Source organism: Xenopus laevis, chromosome 3L (assembly GCF_017654675.1).
Source record: "Xenopus laevis strain J_2021 chromosome 3L, Xenopus_laevis_v10.1, whole genome shotgun sequence".
Lineage (NCBI taxonomy): Eukaryota > Metazoa > Chordata > Amphibia > Anura > Pipidae > Xenopus > Xenopus laevis.
The window spans coordinates 153,420,202-153,441,604 of NC_054375.1; the positions used below are offsets into that span (position 1 = coordinate 153,420,202).

Here is a 21,403-nt window from a genome sequence, read left to right on the forward strand (position 1 = left end):
TGAGTCTGGCCACTTTGGAATGCATCACTCTGCAGGGTCTTTTCTTCGCACATGGGGGCAGATTTACTAAAGGGCGAATTGTCCCTAGCGACCGCATAACACAACTTGTACCAGTTTGCCAGGCGCAAATTCGCTACCACCATGCGAAGTTGCTCCCTGGGCGCTGAACGATGGTGACTTTTTGCTAGTGTTACTTCGGCAGTGCGAGCATTTCATAGCAAAGATGCGCTAGCATTCGTTTGTGCCTAGCAAAAATTTGCAAGTGATCTCGCGCTTAAGTCAATTTGCATACGGTGGGCAATTTAAAGTTGTATGGACGTCTTTATTACAAATGTTGGTGCAAATGCTTGAAGTTACCATTTTTTCAAATACATTTCCAGGGAACCTTAATAAAGACAAGAGAGTTAATATAATGCCCTACACATGAGCCCACTGTAAAATGAATGTTCCATATGTTATGAAATGTCTGGAGAAAACCGGTTACCCAAAAAAAGTTCAAGTCAGGACTTTTGCAGGAAATTCTGCTTCAGCGTGTTTTGAACTTGGATCATTTTCGGCACACAGGATATGATGTAAGTGACAGAAGATCGAGGAAGATCTGGCTTCTTTTAAGCACTTCACCTGGTCTGAGGTGGTGAAGTCAACTGTGGCGAAAGAGTTAACGTTCAGTAAAATCTGAATTTGGGAAGTAACCATCATTCGCCAGAGAAAAAAGTCGCATGGCGATAGAGTGTGTTAAACGCGAGCAACGATCCTGTTAGCTAGCGAATTGGTGCCTGTGCCTGTTAGTGAATTGGCGATGTCCCTGCAGGTGGCAATGCTGGTGATAAGTCGCTAGCGTTAGCCACTTCACTCTTTAGTAAATCTGCCCCATGAAGAGAAGCCATGGGTCTTTATTACTTTGGTTCCTTGCATGGACAATGTAGCTGTTTTAGGTTTGTCCAGAGGTCATTCACTTATCTTCCAAAGGTTCTTCAATCTCAAAATACGCAATAAAATCACCTAAATAAATTATTATGTAATTACCCATTGTGATCAGTGCTAGTTATACCTGGCAAAAAAAACCTTTAAAGGCAAATGCCCTACAGTACACTGAGTGGACAAAAGTGTCTGGAAGTAAGTGTGTTTGAATGTAGAGAGCATGTGAGATACAGAGGCCACCAAAGGCCCTAGATGCAACTGTTGGTACACTATGACCTCAGGCAAAAGAAAAAGGAGGAGCTCTATCTTATTTGACAGGGAAATAAGAAATGAATAGCTGAGGCGGAAGCTGCCAGAAAAAACTTTCTGCAAAACACAATATGAACAAGTAAGGCTGCAAACACACCAAAAAAAACAAAAACACATGAATTTATTTAAAATGGAAGAATACATTATTTGCATATTGTGATGTCTTTACAATCCCCTGGTTTTGAATAACGGACCTCCCACACCCAAAGCAAGGCAGCATTCTAGTACCCATTGTTATATATGTGACTTGCCACCTTCAGAAGGATATGTGACGAAGTGCCAGGAGAGAAGGAACGAAATGCGTAGGTTTCCTCACCAACCCACTGCCACAAGTTCACTAGATGTGCCAAATAAAGCCGCAAGAACATTGAGCTAAAACGTCTCTTGTGATTCCTTCGATTAGCGCCGTATAGCGGGGTAAATCTGTGAATTATAGTTACCTCCTGAACGAGGTGAGGAGGATCCCGTGAGAGCTGCTATCGAGGGGAGAGACGCTCCGCTATCAAGAAGGGTGAGCTCCGATACATTTGCTATACCTATCCCTGTGCTTATTTAATACAATTCTTGATCACACCTAAAGGAAGAATTTTTTAGTGAGACAAATATTTAACCAGAATTGTTAAAAGGAAGGAAGGCAATAAAATACATTATTTATGTAAGAATGAAAGGTTATAATTGTTTCATGAAATTTCATTTCCACTTATTAATCCTGCTCAATTGTAGACTTTTAATTTAAAAATGCAATTCAAGACATCCTGGACACTGTTAAATCCTTAAAAAAGACTAATATATAATAAATAACATATAAAATAATAAATATGTAAGGCCATCCTCATCACTTAGACAAATTTCCCTGATTAACCAAGATATAAATAATTTAACCAAAATTCTGGCAACAGTTCAAGTGAACAAAATGTTTTTTAAAAAACAGAACTATCTTAGCAGTAATTGCATTTGCCAGAAAGCACATAGTCCCTTCTATTTTAATTAGCATAGATGCAGGAAAAAACGTTTGATTATTATTATTATGGGGCAAATTAAATAACAGCTTAGATGCATTTTATAAAATGAATCAAACATTTATACAGTGCTTCCACAACTTAGATGAGATGGCTGGTGACATTTCTACCATTTTTCATATTTTCAAAGGAAGCAGACTAGGTTGACCCCTTTCCCCCCTGCTATTTAACATCTTCCTCTAGAGACTTTTATTTTAATGTCAAAATCATCAGATATTCAAATATAAAATCAATGCTGATTTTCCAAAACTTTTGTATCATTTGATTACTCTCCCTGTACTAGTTGAAAACTTTTAAAATTTTAAAAATCTCCCACCACTTGCCTATATTTCTAACCATAAAATATTCCAGTAATGCCCTAAAGGTACTGGGATTTATAATGTGCTGTACAGAAGAGGGTACAATTTATGGATACTTTAAAAAGGACTGCTGATGTCCCTCTTCGGGACACCTTATATATTAATTTGGCCTCAAATATAAATTATATGAATAAAACATTCTCCTAAGAAGGTAAAATCCCTATCATGGCATCCCTTGAAGTGGATAGCATACAAAATCCTACTGCTAATATTCAAAGCCTTTCATTCTCCTGCTTCTCACTTAATTTCCTCACTTGTCCCCCCATATGTTCCTGTGTATCCCAGTAGCACTATATAAAAAGTTATATTCAATAGAACCCCCATTTTAAGTTTTTCATAGGATCAGAAAAAATGGTGTAAAATCCAGGAAAATGTAAAATCAGGGAAATGTATTATGCATAATAAAAGTGGGACAACAAAACAACAATGTAAAATGAGGGGTAACCTAAAATCAGGGGATGGAAAATTGAGGTTCCACTGTATACATACTGTACATACATTATGAACTCAGGATCTTCACTTTATGATACAGACACTTTACCCATCTAAGGCCCCTTATTGTATCCTTTTTTTTTTGCCTTTTGGAAAGAAGAAAAATTCTAGCAGAAAATGATACAATATGAAGAGTCTATACTTCAGTAAAGTAATTAAGCCCTTAAGATGCAGTTGCAATACATGTGGCTGTGATGGCCGAGTGGTTAAGGCGTTGGACTCGAAATCCAATGGGGTTTCCCTGCACAGGTTCGAATCCTGTTCACAGCGGCAAACTTTTTAAAACTTGCATCAGAGCAGTGTAACATTCTCAATGTAAAGCATGTTATTTTTCATAGTACACTTTGAGAGCCATATTATATTAAAATGTATGCAAAGAAGTATATGGATAACTTATGTAGGGCCATATCTGACCTACAGGTCTCCCGTTGGACAGCACTACTTTAGGAATCCAAGGGGATAAAGAGGTGATATCCATCATCTCTTTGAAATAAACAGAAATGCATGGAGGGGTTGTTTATACAGAGCCCTTTGGGCACTGTCTCTTTACCATGACAATGTATAAACTCTTGCAAAGAAAACTGCGACGAGGATGGGATTCGAACCCATGCGTGCAGAGCACAATGGATTAGCAGTCCATCGCCTTAACCACTCGGCCACCTCGTCTACAGTTATTATAATTTCGTGACACTGACATCATGCTGTAACATAGTAAGTAAGGTTGAAAAAAGACACACGTCCATCAAGTTCAACCTTTTTTTAATTTTAATTATATCTGCCTAACTGCCAGTTGATCCAGAGGAAGGCAAAAAAAAACCCATCTGAAGCCTCTCTAATTTGCTTCAGAGGGGGAAAAAATTCCTTCCTGACTCCAAAATGGCAATGGGACCAGTCCCTGGATCAACTTGTACTATGAGCTATCTCCCATATCCCTGTATTCCCTCACTTGCTAAACACCATCCAACCCCTTATTAAAGCTATCTAATGTATCTAATGCTGTCATCCACTAATTTAGCTGATGGCTAATCAAAGTCACAAGGATAAGTCTTAAAGGCTAAGTTAGAGTCCTGCGCGGGTCCATTTTTTGGGACCCGAACCCGACCCGTACCCGCAACCTGCAATCCGCAACCCGCACCCGCAACCCGCACCTGCAACCCGCATTCTTACCCTCTTGGACCCGCAACCCGACCCGCAAGTACCTTCTCTGCAACCCGGACCCGCGACCCACTGACCATCAAGAATCAGGAAGTGCTGTCATTATAAACCGGAAGTGACATAATCAGAAGTAGATATGATCAGAAAAAAGGGGGTAAACCGGAAGTGCTGTCATTGTGTGCCGGAAATGACATCATCGGAAGTGGACATGACCACAAAAAAGGAGCAAATATTGATATTGAGAAGACCCGCAGCCCGACCCGCAACCCGCAAACCCGCAGAACCGCCGACCTGCGGGTAAACCCGCACCTTGAACTTCAACGAAAAACCTGCATGGTACTGCAGGTTTTTGCGGGTAACCCGCTGGTACCCGCGGGTACCCGACCCGTTGCAGGACTCTAGGCTAAGTATTTTAATAAAGATCACCCAAATCTGTGTATGCATATTCTGCTCTAGTCTAGTTTACCTGGACCCTGGAAATTTGGCACAAATACTTGTCAGGAGATTTCAATATGTCTATGGAGGCTTTTATAACCACTGTTTCTGCCAGGGCCGGAACTAGGGGTAGGCAGAGTAGCCACGTGCCTAGGGCGCAAAGCTGGGAGGGCGCCAGGCACATACCTCCTCTGTCGCCTACCCCAAGTCCGGTTCCCTTCTCTGCCAGACTTTCTCCTCACTTCTTTGCTCTTTCACGCATGCACACGCTAGCGCGCGTGCGCGCGCAAATTCACGCAGGTGCCGCGACTGCCGGGCCTGCCTAGGGTGCCTGCCCAGCATGGCCTGGCACTGGTTTCTGCTGTACTTTCTTTCCCACAGTCATAGCCAGGGACGTCATCAGGGTGACGCAAGGGGGGACAGTCATCCCAGGCCTAAGCATTTCCACTTTTAAGGGTTCCCTGGCTGTGCTGCACTTGTCTGATTAGCCAGGCCCCCTTTACCCCCTAACCCCTGATCCCCCACCCCTGGTGGTCAGTAGCTAACCCGGATGTTTGCGTTCTGTGTGTATATAAGACATTAGTACTCAAGGGAACAACCCTTTAAAAATGGCTGTGGTCATGACTTTACCTGGATGATATCCACAATATTTGAAATAAAAAACCTTTGTGTTGCTCCTTATCAACTTTCTTTCAGTGTGTCCATCTACAAACTCTTCTACTCAATGGACTCTTTGTGTAGAAAGAAAGAAAGGACAAGCACATCGTAAGCCTGTAAATAAGGAGAAACAGTTGTTTTGTTAAGGTTATTTGTGCCTGGGTAATGGAAATATTGGGTGGAGAATATGACGACTGAGCAACGTTCCTCAACTTGTTTGCAAATCCAGTGAATGGTGAAATGCCTGGGAAAAGTTGCTGTGAGTCCGGCATGCCGTTTCTTTATTGTGTGACTGGTTGTGAATTGTTATGTAGATTGCACATCATAATGGAGGCAATGAACAAAGACTACAGTGAGAAAATGTCCCGACGGTTATAAAAGTTCACTTGGCCTATTTATTGGAAGATCTAACAAACAGTTAACCAAAGGGAAGATTGTTTCTTCTTATAGGTTGTCATTGTCATCTAAAGGTTCTTACATCTTACATCTTACACGGGTTGAGTTGGCGGCTTATTGGACCGTGTGTGGGGCCATCCGACAGGCGTCCTTGATTGATATCTGGCCAAAAGTCGGCTAGATGCAGATCACGTCAAAAAAATCACGTCAGATTGTGGCCGCATCTTTTCGTTGATGCCATTCCAGTGTCCGACCGCCTGTATGGCCTCCATTCTGATACGATCGTTGGGCCCTAGGGCTCACGATCGGATCAGCCCTATATCGTCCACCTCAATGTGGGCATATCGGGGAGAGATCCACTCGTTTGGCTCAAAAAAGTCCAGACATCCCTAGACTGTTCTACTTATTATGCTTGGTAACCATGCACATGCCTAGGCTTGGATCACTCTGAATTAAAGTGCTGCTGGGTTTGATTTTTAATTCGTCCCGCAGATTTGATGACATAGTTTATCTAGTTGGGTTTTTACTAGCCAAACACTTGACAATGTACTTACCTATGAATATCTAAAGAAAATCAGAGGGATGTTGCAATTTTTAAAAAGAAAAAACATAGTCTTGGGCTCGTCCGGGATTTGAACCCGGGACCTCTCGCACCCAAAGCGAGAATCATACCCCTAGACCAACGAGCCAGATGGATTTGAGCCAGATGGATTAGTCTTACATATATATTATTATTGTACAAAACATAGTCAATGTGTGTATAGTGAAAGATAAAACAAATCCAACTGCCAAATCCATCCTTTTCCAGCTTTATGGGCATCAACAACTCTTTTTGTGAGGTCCTTAGACACCTCCATTGTTCGAGCCATGATACACATCCACAAATGTGTTTTATGTGTGATCTGGTTTTGCTGGAGCCCAGTTCTTTGAATAAAACAGGGTCTCTCACTTACACCTGATTGCCATTCCGTTGACTGAAAACATCTTACTCTGATGTCACCTTCGAATTATATGATAATCCTAAGGATTCACTTACTTTCGCCATGCACAGATATATTATTGGATCATATTTTTCAATAAATACATGACTAAATATAATCATTTTTTTTTTTATTTGTTAAACTAGGTTTTCTTCATTTACTTTTAGGACTTGATAATCAGATGATGTTTTAGTTCTGTATAGAGCCAAAAGTGTTTTTACATATATTGTGCTTCTTCTGGTGCACCCACCTTGTCCCGCTCTTACCGATAGAAGACTGGCATACATTCTCCATTTGATAATTGACATGCAACAACTTGGACATCGGAATTTTGTTTGGGCTCCTGTGAATGCACCCGAACATTGGCAAATGTTAGTGCTGAATCATCAGATACAGGTAGAATCAGGGTCGCCATCAGGGGTTACAACTGTAGGCCCAGGATTGGACTGTGCCAGCGGGGCACCGGGAAAAAACCCGGTGGGTCCCCGGCTCTTGTGGGGACAACCAAGGGTGCTGCGCACACAGACACGGCACATACGCCAGCGTGGCAGGGGGGCTTGAGGAAGGCCCTGGAGGGGGGCCCTAGGGCAGCAGCCCCGGTGGGCCCCGGGCCCTCCAGTCTGACCCTGTCCGGGCCTAAAGGGGGGGCTGGCTGTGCTGTGCTTCGAAAGAGCCGCAAAGCCCTTCCGAAATCCCAAAAAGCCAAAGCGGCGAAAAGACCCAAAGTCACGAAAACAGACCAAAAGTCCTGAAGTGGCAAAATGACCTGAAGTCACGAAAGGAGATGAAGTTCACGTCCTGAGGCCATGAGTTTGATTCTACTAAACACCAATGGCCACCAATGAATTGTTTTAATACTCTATATATCCACCAATGTTTTTTTTTTTAAATATTCTCCGGTGTCCCGATTATTTTTTAACTTGTATTTTTTTAAATATTCTTGGGGGTCCCAATTTTTTTTACTAATAAGGCAGGCCATGGCATCAATGTTTTTTTGTTTTTAACTTATAGTGGCGCCCTGGTCACCAATTATCTTTTTTAACTTGTAGCTAGCCCTGACAGTTTAGGGACTGGGGTGGACCCAGGGGGCCCCAAAAATGTTGTTGTATAGGGCCCCATGATGGCGGCCATGGGTAGAATTATATTGTTTCTACCAGTATATCTGACCATTCAGCTCTACACGTGTGTATTAAAACAAATGATCTTTCTTGGAAACATCTTTTCCAGGAAAGTTCGTAATTGTAACTTCTATGGTGAACTTTAGAGTGCAGGATGCACAAATTCATGGAATTATAAAAAAGGTGGTAATGAGAATGGAGTTCAAATCGCCCATGAGATTAAAATCTCCCCCAAAGCCAAGTCCCCCTTCATTGGCCTGCCTCCCTGCATTGCAATCTGATTCACCTGAACATGGTCTATTAAGATCCAGTTCAACAATTAGGATCCAAAGTGGTACAAGATGGCACCTGTCAACCCCACAGAGTAGAATTTTTGTAGTACACTAAAAAAGGTTTTTTTTGACTGTAATATGCAATGAGAAGAAAGGGGAGGATGCAGGCATAAAACCACCCAACTCTTATGAGTTAATTACTTGGTCTTTTAATTGAAAGAACTAACCAACACTTGGGATATGCTTTGAAGCAATGCCAATATAGGCAACTGGATGGCACTTCTGGTTAAAAGGTTTATTACAGTAGGCTGCTGATGGGATTCACCTTTGTAGCAATGTACATGCCTAGAATTCAATTGCCCTGTATTCAAGTCATGCTGGGCCTGATGTCATATTTAGTTGATTTTGTTGTACTGGCCAAGCATGTGGCAATGTACGCACAAGAATATGAAGAAAACTGCAGTTATTCAAAAAAAAAAATTGGGCTCGTCCGGGATTTGAACCCGGGACCTCTCGCACCCTAAGCGAGAATCATACCCCTAGACCAACGAGCCAGTTACAACAAGTGCCTATTGGAAACCACCTGTACTACTTGTCTGTATAAAACTGAGCATGCAGAAGGAAACAGTAGTTTATCTGAAAGCAATTCCATTGTGAAGTACTGTCTCGTTCTGAAAGTACAGGATCAAGCACAATCACCAGAAATGGCTGCCTACACAACAATATTTTTACTAAAAAATACATTTATTGGTTCAAGAGTAACATTTTACATGGTAGAATGAATTACTTGTAATAGACACAGCGTAATTTAGTAACAAAAATATACCATAAAAATCAGGACAGAATCCCTTTAAAACATTGCCATGCCTAGAATTCAGGAATCCATTCTGCAAGTGGTGCCAATCTTTTGTTTGTTCTCAGATTAAGTTGCACAGTTTAATCAATTCTTTTATGATCAATATCAGTAGAAAGATCACCAGAATTATGACCATTCAGGGCACACCGACCTTACAATAATTTTGCAATTTTATCGAATCGCACTGAATTTGGTCATTAATATAGAAAATTAATTATGTGTATGGCCAGCTTTAGTCTGCCAATGCAGATATAATTGATTTTTAATTCTAGCACCCATAGCTTTTAGGCATCATGGGAGTGGTTTGTTGGCTTTACACCTACATGAATTCCTATAGAGTTGTTGTGGCCTGTTTAAAATGCAGAGGGCTCATTGGGGACTTGAACCTTGGACAGCTTGCACCAAAAGTCATAACCCTAAACCAGGCATCCACAACCCAGTTAAATTTAAACAGAGTTGGGGACTAAAGGCATACATACAGGGTCGGACTGGGGGGCCCGGGGCCCACCGGGACTGCTGGTCCAGGGCCCCCCGCCCCTCTACTGTGACGCGCCGAACTGTGTGTATGCGCCGCTCAAACGCCGACATGCGCGAGCGGCGCTTCTCGGTGCGCATGCGCGAGCAGCGCTTCTCGGTGCGCATGCGCAAGTGGCCGGAAACCTTTTTCTACATTTTTATACTGGTAGAGGGGGTCTGGCCCGGCGGGGGCCCACGAGGGTCGGGGCCCACCGGGTTTTTTCCCGGTGTCCCGCCGGGCCAGTCCGACACTGCATACATAGGCCAATAAGACTTCTTATTTCAGTATGCTGAAGCTTATATAAACTTTTCATCTTCGCAATAGTTCCCCTTGTGGACGGTGGATTTGTCCAAAGTGCCAAATTAAGCTGGGCATAGATGTAAATTGTAGGATTTAGTAGAAAAAAATAAAAAGACAATGTTCTGGCCATTAATTGACAGGCAGGAATCGTACAAAAAGAATTTAAAAATTTTAGTAGAAGTCACCCATGAATATCTATGGATATCGACAATACATGCAAAGATTTTATCTATCAGATCTCCATGGTAGGGAAACATTTGGATTGATTATTTTAAGTCCACACATGGTCTAGAAATCACATAAAATGTTGTTTCCTATGAATATACTATATCTGCACATCTATGGCCAGCTTAAGTCTACCAATGCAGATACTGGTGTAACCACTCAGAGGTCTAGCACCCCCTGTTATTAGGCATCATGGGGGCTCTTTGTTGGCTTTATTCCTTCAGGAGTTCCTGTGGAACTTGAGAGAGATTAGGCTCATTTGGAGACTTCTTGCACCCAAAGCAAAAATCATACCCCTTGACCAATGCTAGCCTATAGTAGGCACCGCTCATCAAATTTCCATTGGGTCTTTTAACATATCATCAACTGGAGTGGTACTTCTGCATGCGGCCTGGTGATGGGAGCACCTGAGGAAACATCTTTTATAATTTTCCTTTAAAGGGATGTGTTTTCTCTATATGAGTTTTTGTAAAGTCCTTTAGTAGGAGTAGGTCTGCTTGTATGACTGTATGACTGACATGCATTGTCCATTTCATTCTACATGTTATGCAAACCAATGTCACTTTGAGAAACCAGCATTGGGCACTGTTTCAGCAATGAGAGAGCAATTTGTGCAAATCCATAGAATTATAAAGCAAGTACCAAGGATGGGATTCCAACTGACACTTGCAAAGAACAATGGATAAGCAGTTCATCACCTAAGGGTAGAGGCACACAATTCTATTTGGGGGCGATCGGTCACCTCGGACAATCTTCTTTGGGCGACTAACCTTCCCACAATCCCTTCTTGACGGCTAGAATCTAAATCACCGATGGGATGGAACTCGGAGCACTTTGTTTTCTGAAGTCGCCTGAAGTTGTCTGAGCAACTTTGAAAAACGAAGCACTCCGAAATGGCCGGCAGGAAGTCTTTTCTGGGAGATTAGTCGCCCGAATCTTAATATGTGCCCTTACTCTTAACCACTCAGTTACCTTATCTTTTGGGGCTAAGCATGTTATTCATACTTTGGGTGTGAGGATTAAAAAAACTGCAACATCTCTCTGAATTTATTCCTGAAAGTCAAAATCCAACAAACCACTCCCATGATTCCCACCACCAAAAGCTTCTAGAATTAAAAACAAGGTTTAATGTCTGAACCCCAATTCAATTGGAGTACAGAAAGGTTTTTTAACTTTAGCCCTGCAGTCCAGCAGTACCACCAAAACTGAGACTGAATGAAACTCAGCACTTCCTGAATACTCGGCTACAAAGCATAATAATTAGAATTAATCAACTGGACAACATTTTAAATGATAAAAATCTTCCCTTTATTATTAACTGGATACATTATTGTTTATCTACAATTGGGGGCCAGTTACTGTGATGTAAGTCAGTGTTTTTCTATAAGCAGGAAACCAGCAGTTGGCGCTGTGGCTTAGTTGGTTAAAGCGCCTGTCTAGTAAACAGGAGATCCTGAGTTCGAATCTCAGCAGTGCCTAATTTTGTGATGGTAATTGTACAGATCTTATAACCCAGAACAATACTGTATATACTATAAAGGTGGCTATAGACGCTCCAATAATTTCATACCAATCCTTTCCGTGCTATATTTGGTGCATGTATGGAGGAGACAAGCCGACTGATATCGGCAGAAGCATTGTATATTGGTCGGCTCATTGATCGGGCTGGCTGGAAAATTTTTAAGGCACCCGAATATCGGCCATTGTTGGTGCTGAATCATTAGATAAGGTGGTCATAAACGTAACAGTTACAATCTTTCTTGGAAGATCGTTTGTTTCAATACACACGTGTAGAGCTGAATCATCAGATATACTTATAGAAACAATAGAATTGCAATGGCCGATGTATGGGTGCCTTCAAAATTTTCAATTCTGCAAGATCCTTAAGCCGAACGATATCCAAGTGTTCTGGCGATATTGGTCGGCTCTTTTCCCACCAAATTTGATTGTATGATATTATCTGTGCGTCTATGGCCACCTATACAGGTAGAATTCTATTGCTTCTACCTGTATATCTGACGATTCAACTCTACATGTGTGTATTGAATAGGGATGTAGCGAACTGCCGATTTGGTGTTCGCGAACGCCGCTCGCGAACACCGGCAAAAAATGCGAACGTTCGCGGACAGTTAGCGAACTTCGAACACCCGCTAAAATCGTTCGATTCGAACGATCGAAGGATTTTAATCGTTCGATCGAAGGATTTTCATTCGAATCGAACGATCGAAGCCATTCGATCGAATGCTTTTCATTCGATCGAATGCTTACAATCGTTCGAACGAATGGAAATCGTTCGATTTTTAGCGGTCGAAGGAATTCGAATGGTCGAATGGTCGAACGACTTGTATTCGAATCGAACGCGAACTCAAAATGCAAACGTTCCCAAACGTTCGCGAACATTCGGCGGACGCGAACGGTCGAAGTTCGCGCGAACTAGTTCGCAGCAGAACAGTTCGCTACATCCCTAGTATTGAAATGAACGCTCTATCTTGGATCTTTTCCAGGAAAAATCTGAATTGTAAGGTCTATGGCCACCTAAAATGTGCATAGATCTGTTTTATACATCAGCTTCCTGATTGGTAGGCAGGTCCCACTGGGTGAACATAATTAGAACCAGCATAAGAAGATGTCATTGAGGTCCAATGCCATTTAGGAAAATTCAACCCCCACCCCAAACCTCAGTCCCCCTCCATCAGCCCATCTCCCTGCACTGCTCAGGTCTGTGATCAGCTTCAACTGCGTACGACCCCGCAAGCTCTGTGTCATCAAACTGACAAAGTGGCAAAAGATGGGGCCTTTTAAATCCGCAGGGTAGAATTGTTTAAATGAAATACATTCAAAGGGGCACTTTTTACTGTAATAGGCAGTGTGGGGAGGGAGGCTGATGGAGGGGGCTGGGATTTGGATTCTCCTTTAATATGGTATCCACAATATCCCCGTCTTCTTAATCAGAAAAAATACAAAAAGTTATATATTATCACTGTGTGATTTGATTTCAGTTAAACCATTTGGTCTCGTGATCCAGTATCTATAGGTTCCCCCCTTAATAATTCATCCCACAAAGTGCTAGTGCTTAACCTCAATACATTAGCATTAAATAGGGTAAAACTAAGACAATTAATTTTCCTTTTAAATATTGTGTATGTTTGGTAATTTCTAACGCATAAACAATTCATTTAACATTAATTAATAAATTACTAACAACCAGCTAAAACACCAATAAGGATGGTAAAGTGCCACCAATTGTGATCGATTCACATGTGAATTAATTAAAGTGCAATTATAAATATCTCTGATTCCAAGAAAAGGTAGGAAAAGGAAATTGGTAGTAGGGTGGAGAAGTCCCGTATTGTCTAGCTGATTGTTTTACTAACTGCGGGACCAGGGGCGATCCTGGCCCCTCCACAGCCTGAGGCAGCAGCGGTTTCTGCTGCCCCCCCTCCCCCGGAAATTCGCTCTTAAAGTATCAGAAGCAGCATTTTTACTGCCCCTGGTACCTAGTGGGGCACTGCCTCAACTCGCCTCATTGGCGAAGCACCCCTGTGCGGGACCCCACAAAGGAGGAGAAGTCAGTACTTCTGGAACTGTGGTCTCAATTCTATTTTAACTAGCTAGATTGAGAAGCTATCTTTTCTAAAAAACACACAAATTCCAGAGCACTTATAGTGAAAACAGTAAAACAAGAATGCAGATGAGGAATCTCCTATAATCTGGGCAGAGAGAAGCGCCCAGATCACTATAAAAAAGTTTTTTTGTAAAAAGAACCCCCCAAGGTTTTATCTAAAAATGGTATAAACCAGTGAAAATGGCAAGCCAACGCGCGTTTCGCTAAATTGCTTTTTCAAGGCCTTGGGGGGTTCTTTTTACAAAAAAACTTTTTTATAGTGATCTGGGCGCTTCTCTCTGCCCAGATTATAGGAGATTCCTCATCTGCATTCTTGTTTTACTGTTTTCACTATAAGTGCTCTGGAATTTGTGTGTTTTTTTTAGAAAAGATAGCTTCTCAATCTATTAAGGTACTGGATCACGAGACCAAATGGTTTAACTGAAATCAAATCACACAGTGATAATATATAACTTTTTGTATTTTTTCTGATTAAGAAGACGGGGATACTTTCCTTCTTTTCTCCTATACAAAAATTGAATACTGACGGAAGGCAGATCCCCTCTTTTTAGTTAATTTTATATATCTGAAGTTAGATCATTCCTTTTTTATTGAGATGGTATCCACAATATTCAAAATAAAAAATATTCCTTTGCTTCCCAGCTTCCTTTCCAGTGTGTCCATCAAACAAATCCTTCCACTACTCAATGGACAGTAGCTAAGACTCTTTGTGTAGAAAGAAGGAAAACAAACACATCTTAAGCCTGTTAATGAGGAGAAACAATTGTTAGAATCCAACTCAGTCAGCACAGGTGCCTGGGTAATGGAAATATTGGGTGGAGAATATGATGACCGAGCAACGTTCCTTGAGTTGTTTGCAAATCCAATGAACTGTTAAGTACCTGGGAAGAGTTACAGCTTACAGTTTCTCTACATTGGACTGACAGTTTCTTGTTATGTAGATTCAAACTTTTACCTTGGAGACAGTGAACAAAGACTACAGTGAGAAAATTACCCAACTCTTATAAAGTTGTGATTTTTTTGAAAGGTCTAACCAACCATTTAACCAAAGAGAAAATTATTTGTTTTAAAATGTCATCATCATAAAGGCATTGGGCTTCAAGAAGCAGGGACATGTTGTTAGAACGGGTTTTAATTATTATACTTTATAACTTTGTAACATGGACATGTCAATGGTTCAACTCTGTATTCAGGTGGTCTGTGGTTTGATTCCCTCTCACTCCCAGATCAGCTGATTTTCCAATTTCCGAGGAAAAGTGCAGTTAGTATATTTAAAAACTTTGGGCTCGTCCGGGATTTGAACCCGGGACCTCTCGCACCCAAAGCGAGAATCATACCCCTAGACCAACGAGCCAGATAGCTTGATCTCTGTGAACTTGCCCTAAGATGCACGGGCCAGTGATATGATAGAAATGGCTAGTTTGCACTGTTGTCAACCTGAGTCTTGTCTTCTTCCCATTGGTTCTTGTTATCCTTCAGCCACTGGAATGATACTTGTGCATAATACCCTGGTGATGGATACATCTGCTCCATGAGAAAACTTTTTTATTATCTTTTTAATAGATATATTTATATACTATATATTTTTTTCATTTTTTTTTTAAATCAGTTTTTGTAGCAGTCCTTTTGTAGGAGTAAGTCCACTTATGAGAACTTGGCCAAAGTGTTTCTTCAGGTACTGACCAGGCACTTGGGTTCACATGGGATTTGAGCCTGGGCCCTTTCGCACCCAAAGTGAGACTCATTCTCCTAGATCAGCGCTGTCCAACTGGCACCCTGTGACCCCACCTCATGTGGCCCCCTCACATGAAAGTCTTTCTGGAGTAATGTTTTAGCTTTAAAAGGTATCACTACAGAGATTAACTGGCCCCTGCTTGTTTACACCTGTAATCCCCCTGCATTGATCACACCCCTCAAGCCCTGTACTGTTCACACTCACTGCCCTATGTTCCCTGTGTGTGTCATACTCTGCCTGCCCTATGATCCCTGTGTAAAATCCCAAAATAGTGGACTCTCTGAATCTCTAGTTACAAGTGGGGTCAAGTTACTGTGGCATAAGTCAGTATTTGTCTATTTAAAAAGAAGCACAGTTGGCGCTGTGGCTTAGTTGGTTAAAGCGCCTGTCTAGTAAACAGGAGATCCTGAGTTCGAATCTCAGCAGTGCCTGCTTTGTTTTTTCTTGTTAATTGCACATATCTTAAGATGGCTATAAATGTGTTTTATATATCAACCTCAATGGTATTCAGCTAAAATATTTGGTTATTTTGAGCTTGACTTGAGGCTCCTCTAGCATTCACATCTAGATGTAGCTATACTAGATTTACATCTACCAACACTCCATCCATGTGCCAGTACAATCCAGCACCTCTTGTAAACATAGTTACTGAATAGTTCAATACAGTGTCGGACTGGGATGCCAGGGGCCCACCAGAAAACCTTAGGCTGAGGGCCCACAGTTTCCAAACTATTATACCGCCTCTCCTCACTCAAGCTCTTTATTCTCTAGTCGCTTTTCTCTACATACTATACTCTATTCTTTATTAAGCCTCTTTGTTCCCATAAAGAAACAGGGAATGACCATGAAAAAGGAGAAATGCTTAGAAGCCAGAGGCCACTGACACCTGGGAGTTTTATTGGTATCCCAGTGGGCCAGTCCGACATCCCTCCCCCAAACCCTAGTGCCCGTTCATCGGCCTGCCTCCCTGCCCTGCCTACGTCTGTGATCAACTTCTACTGCACATGGTCCTATAATCTCTATGTCACCAAATGAAACAAATCGCTTATCACTAGCAATGTATTGTTATGTTGATCCCCACTTTTGTTTTGAAGCAAGTAATCAAGGACTACAGTGAAATGACTGTTGTGATTTACTTGGCCTTTAAATTGAAAGATCTAACCAACAGTTTACCAAAGAGAAAATTATTTCTTTTAACATGTTGTCATTATCATTTAAAGACATTTGCTTCCAAAACGCAGGGAAATGTCCCTAGATCAGTTCTAAGATAGCGCTCCTTGAGGGCAAAACAATAAATAAGTAGTAACAAACAAGGGGTCATTAGAATAAAAAGTAACAATAAGTGCATTATTAGAAATACAATTCACATAAATATAAAATATATAATTACAATACAGATTAAGTGCTCAGTGTCAAGGAGACAAAAGGCTGGAGGACCCTTCCCTGTAGGGCTTACAGTCTAAATGGGAGGGTAACATACAGACACCATTCAGAGGGGTATTAAGGTGCTGTGGGTTACAGTTTGTTACACTGTTATATAAGTGCCAGTTCAGCTGTTATCCAGGTGCTCCCAGAGGGAGTCTTTGAGTTTCGTTTTAAAAGCACTGAAGTAGGATTCTCTCCTGAGAGATTCAGGAATGACATTCCAAATATAAGGAGTCACAAGAGAGAAGGGTTTGATACGGGAAACAGCAGTAGTAGTGGGGGGGACAACCAAGCGGTTGCTCTGAGAGGAGCGGAGGTTTCGGGCAGGAACATATAGAGAGACAAGAGATGAGAAGTAGTTAGGTGCAGAGGAATGAAGGGCTTTGAAGGTTATGAGGAGGAGTTTATAAGTTATTATTTGTTTTATAGGAAGCCATGATAAGGACTTCAGCAGCGGAGGGGCCTGTACCTTTTGGATGAGAGGAGGATAATTCTGGCAGCAGTGTTTAATACAGACTGCAGAGGGGAGAGATGGCAGTTAGGGAGGCCAGTTAGTAGAAGGTTACAGTAATCTAGTTGGGATAGGATGAGAGCATGCATGAGTGCCTTGGCCATAGCAGGTGAAAGGAAGGGACGATTTTGGAATTATTGTGTAAGAAAAAGTGACAGGTTTTGACAGTGGTGTTAATATGATCAGAGGAGAGAGAGGAGTCAAAGATTACCCCAAAACAGCGAGCTGAGTTGACAGAGTTAATAAGCCATCAATAGAGATAGTAAATAGGGGAGTAGGACCAGGCTTAGGTGGAAAGATGATTAGTTGAGTGTTAGGTTGAGTTTGAGGTGACGCTGGTTCATCCAATTTGAGATAGCCAAGTTCAGTTAGAGATCTGAGCCTCTGTTTCAGCTGTTAATGAAGGGGTGGATAAATATATTTGGGTACATCAGCATACAGATGATAATTAAAGCCAAATGATCGGATGAGATCTCCCAAAGACAGAGAGTACAGGGAGAACAACAGCGGACCAAGTACAGAGCCTTGCGGCACCCCCACATTAAGTGGAACTGGAGATAAGGTTTTGTTATCATAGGAGACAGTGGGGGTAATTTATCAACACTGGGCAAATTTGCCTATGGGCACTTACCCATGGCAACCAATCAGATTACTGCATTCATTGTTCTACTTGCAGCTGGCTTTAAAAAGCTAATCACTGATTGGTTGCTATAGGTAACAGCCCATGGGCAAATTTGCTCAGTGTTGATAAATGAGCCCCACTGAATGATCGGTTAGAGAGGGAAGAAGAGAGCCAAGATGCAGTCTGGTTACGGATGCCAAGTGAATACAGATAAGATTATGCTTTGTAACCATGTACATGCCTAGAATTCTGTTTTCAAGTGGTGCGGGGTTTGATTTTCATTCATTCCCAGATCAGCTGAATTTGTACTGGACAATGACAATGTTCATACAAACTTATAAGTAAAATTGCAGTTTGTTTTTTCGAAAAAACACCGGGCTCGTCCGGGATTTGAACCCGGGACCTCTCGCACCCAAAGCGAGAATCATACCCCTAGACCAACGAGCCAACTGGATGCCATAGATTTTTGAAAACTTCAAGTTTGTGGGGACAGAAGCTGCATTTACTGAATATAAACTCAAAAATAAATGTTGTAAAACAGAAATTCCAGAAGGCAAAGATTTGAAATGAGGGGTGCATTGCGACTGAGGCTAGGACTAAAGTTTTTTTTAGTATATTAATAGTAAAAAGTTGTGGGTTGTGAGTGTTGCTCCTTTAAACAATGGAAGCTGTATGGCTGTACCAGATACAGAAAAGGCAAATGTGCTAAATCAGTTCTTTTCTTCATTGTATACAATAGAGGAGTCTGAGTTCCCAGGCTCACTTCATAGCTGCACTAATGCCTCAGCTTAATTTAGTCAGTGGCTGACTCAGGATATGATTCATAACGCTTTAATAAGAATTAAAGGACCAATAACATCAACATTTTTTTTTAAAAAAAATTGTTAGTTTACAATGCAACCAGCTTTTTCATGGAGCTGGGGATGTTGGAGCCTTGGAAATCCACAAGTGGTGTGAGTAGGCCTAGCCCCACAGCGAGGAGACACTGCCACAGTCCTGCTCTGTGCCAGTGGCTAAGGCGAAGCAGCGAGCCTGCCCCGATCCACAGAAAGCTCATTCTTGAAGAGCTGCTGCACTTTGTAGCCATGTACTGGAACGGCACACCTACTCCTCCATGAACACAGGCCAGCACCAAGCCTGCTGCACAGGCACAGGAAGGCACAGAGTTGCGAGAGCAAGAAAACATTAGGCTGGTCTCCCCACAGCCTCTCTCTCCTGAACCCACAGTAGCACAGAATGTGGGAGCTAAAGGATCCAGCAGCAGAGGAGAAATCATTTGCCTTTTCTGAAGAGGAGCAGAAGCAGAGTTTTGGTAAGTTATTTCTTAATAAAGACTTTGCGATTTTAAAGTTTAATATGTCTTGGTGTTTTTTTTCCATTGTAAACTAACACCTTTTTTAAATTTTTGATGTTACTAGTCCTTTAATGTAATCAAAGTTTCAAGGCCAGATGGCAGACACCCCCAGGTTCTAATAGATCTTAGTTCTCAGTTTTCACAAAAAAAAAACTCCTATCTCCAGATCCATGATAGTCCCTAAAAGAATATGGTCTAGTTTAGACATCTCCCCTTCTTATCCTGTGTATTTGTAATTTAGTCCAATCTGCTTGTCTCCCATTCAAGTGTTTTAAAAAGTGAGTATGTGTGTGTGTGTGTACTTTGCATTGTTTAACATAAAATAGGATTTAGTCATTTTATTATTTGGAGATTATGTCTTAAATGATACTGACAGATATGGTCTGGGTACCTGATAGGTCAGTAGCCAATCTTTTAAGGGATATTATAAGTCCGTATTGCGCAGAGTATGACACACACAGGTTGACTAAGGCTAGATACTGTGCACTCAATATGTAATATAAAGACTGCGACGAGGATGGGATTCAAACCCACGCGTGCAGAGCACAATGGATTAGCAGTCCATCGCCTTAACCACTCGGCCACCTCGTCATCGGTAATGTTGTCCCTTTGTCAGGCTTGCCTGGCATATAAGATAAGTATATAATCTTTTCTGCTCTCAAGTCTGTACTTTTCTTTACTTTCCATATACTTCTTATTCCCTTAAGAAGTAAATGTAAAAGCACCAAGAACCACCCTATGTGGCTCAATATAGAAGTAAAGAAGTGAATAGGAATAAAGAGAAATGTATTTGAAAACTACAAGTCTGGAGAGAAGCTGCATTTAGTGAATATAAACACTATAATAAATGTTGTAAAACAGCAATCTGGAAGGCAAAAATGGGAAATGAGGAGCGCATTGCAATAGAGGCTAAGTCTAACCCCTTAAAGGATTTAAAGTATATTAATAGTAAAAAGATGCTGGTTGAGAGTGTTGCTCATTTAAATAATGTTACCAGTATGGTTGTAACTGATACAGAAAAGGCAAATGTGCTAAATCGGTTCTATTCTTCAGTGTATACAATAGAGGAGACAGAGTTCCCAGACCCACCTCACTGATGGTTCAGCTCAATCTAGTCAGTAGCTGACTCAGGATATGGGTCATAAAGCTTTACTAAAAATTAATGGGAAAAAGAATTCAGGGCTTTGTCAGTATTTTTTTTTTTAGTATTTTAGCAGTGGAGGGACAGAGGGAGGGATGTAGTTTTACTATATCTTGGTGAGTAAAAAAGTAAAAGTAGCCCATCACCCTAGCTACTAGGCCATCTCTTCTCCCGAGCCCTATGCCTTCTTACCCATGCCCTCCACACACCACCTGTTACTGCCAAAAGTCTTCTTAACTCTGTACCTGCTATAAAAGCTCAAACAGAAGCGGTTTAGAAACGGTGCAAAATGGCGTCTGTCAGCCCAGAAAGCAACTCTGCCATCTTGGACTGTCCATCTGTAAAATAATCTCATTGCAGGAGATGATGTTATTGGGGCACATCACTATAATATATACAATTTAAAATTCTGAAGGTACTTTTATAATGTTGTACAGTAACCAATACTACATATATGCAATACAAAGTAAACAACTGGATAGCTGGAATTTGATGTTCACTGTCATAATCTCACCCATATTTCCATTATCCAGGCAGCTGTGAATCAGTTGATCTCACCTCTACTAACTGCTTTTAGTTCCTCCTGTTTCCTCATTCTGCTAATTCATTCTAACCTCGTTTCTGTCATGCGGATGAATGTTTAAAATACAATGGAGAAATCTCTAATATTTCACTAGTTTATTTACATGACAACACCATACAGAGTAGAAGATATAGGTATATGAACTTAAAGAAAGGCGCTGCTGAGAGTTGAACTCAGGATCTCCTGTTTACGAGACAGGCGCTTTAACCAACTAAGCCACAGCACCAATTCGTTGCATTACAATTTGCATTATGGAGGAAAAAAATGATATGAGACTGGCCACACTGAGTAGTTAGGGAAGTAATGCCATAGGATCTGCAATACATTGTCTGTATGATTTTGATGTTCACTGTCATAATCTCACCCATATTTCCATTATCCAGGCAGCTGTGAATC

The 21,403-nt window shown here is 41.4% G+C and overlaps 10 non-coding genes across 10 annotated transcripts; 3 read left to right on the forward strand and 7 right to left on the reverse strand.

Annotated features, from left to right (window-relative positions):
• Positions 1 to 3,288: 3,288 nt before the first annotated feature.
• trnas-cga lies at positions 3,289 to 3,370 on the forward strand. The gene has a single exon. It is a non-coding gene; the product is annotated as a tRNA-Ser (tRNA).
• A 314-nt stretch (positions 3,371 to 3,684) lies between these two features.
• Positions 3,685 to 3,766, reverse strand: trnas-gcu. Its single transcript has one exon. It is a non-coding gene; the product is annotated as a tRNA-Ser (tRNA).
• Positions 3,767 to 6,360: 2,594 nt separating this feature from the next.
• On the reverse strand, positions 6,361 to 6,432 carry trnap-ugg. The gene has a single exon. It is a non-coding gene; the product is annotated as a tRNA-Pro (tRNA).
• A 2,163-nt stretch (positions 6,433 to 8,595) lies between these two features.
• On the reverse strand, positions 8,596 to 8,667 carry trnap-agg. The gene has a single exon. It is a non-coding gene; the product is annotated as a tRNA-Pro (tRNA).
• A 2,748-nt stretch (positions 8,668 to 11,415) lies between these two features.
• Positions 11,416 to 11,489, forward strand: trnat-agu. The gene has a single exon. It is a non-coding gene; the product is annotated as a tRNA-Thr (tRNA).
• Positions 11,490 to 14,918: 3,429 nt separating this feature from the next.
• trnap-ugg lies at positions 14,919 to 14,990 on the reverse strand. Its single transcript has one exon. It is a non-coding gene; the product is annotated as a tRNA-Pro (tRNA).
• Positions 14,991 to 15,728: 738 nt separating this feature from the next.
• trnat-agu lies at positions 15,729 to 15,802 on the forward strand. The gene has a single exon. It is a non-coding gene; the product is annotated as a tRNA-Thr (tRNA).
• A 2,502-nt stretch (positions 15,803 to 18,304) lies between these two features.
• On the reverse strand, positions 18,305 to 18,376 carry trnap-ugg. The gene has a single exon. It is a non-coding gene; the product is annotated as a tRNA-Pro (tRNA).
• A 1,416-nt stretch (positions 18,377 to 19,792) lies between these two features.
• Positions 19,793 to 19,874, reverse strand: trnas-gcu. The gene has a single exon. It is a non-coding gene; the product is annotated as a tRNA-Ser (tRNA).
• Positions 19,875 to 21,159: 1,285 nt separating this feature from the next.
• On the reverse strand, positions 21,160 to 21,233 carry trnat-cgu. The gene has a single exon. It is a non-coding gene; the product is annotated as a tRNA-Thr (tRNA).
• Positions 21,234 to 21,403: the final 170 nt, after the last annotated feature.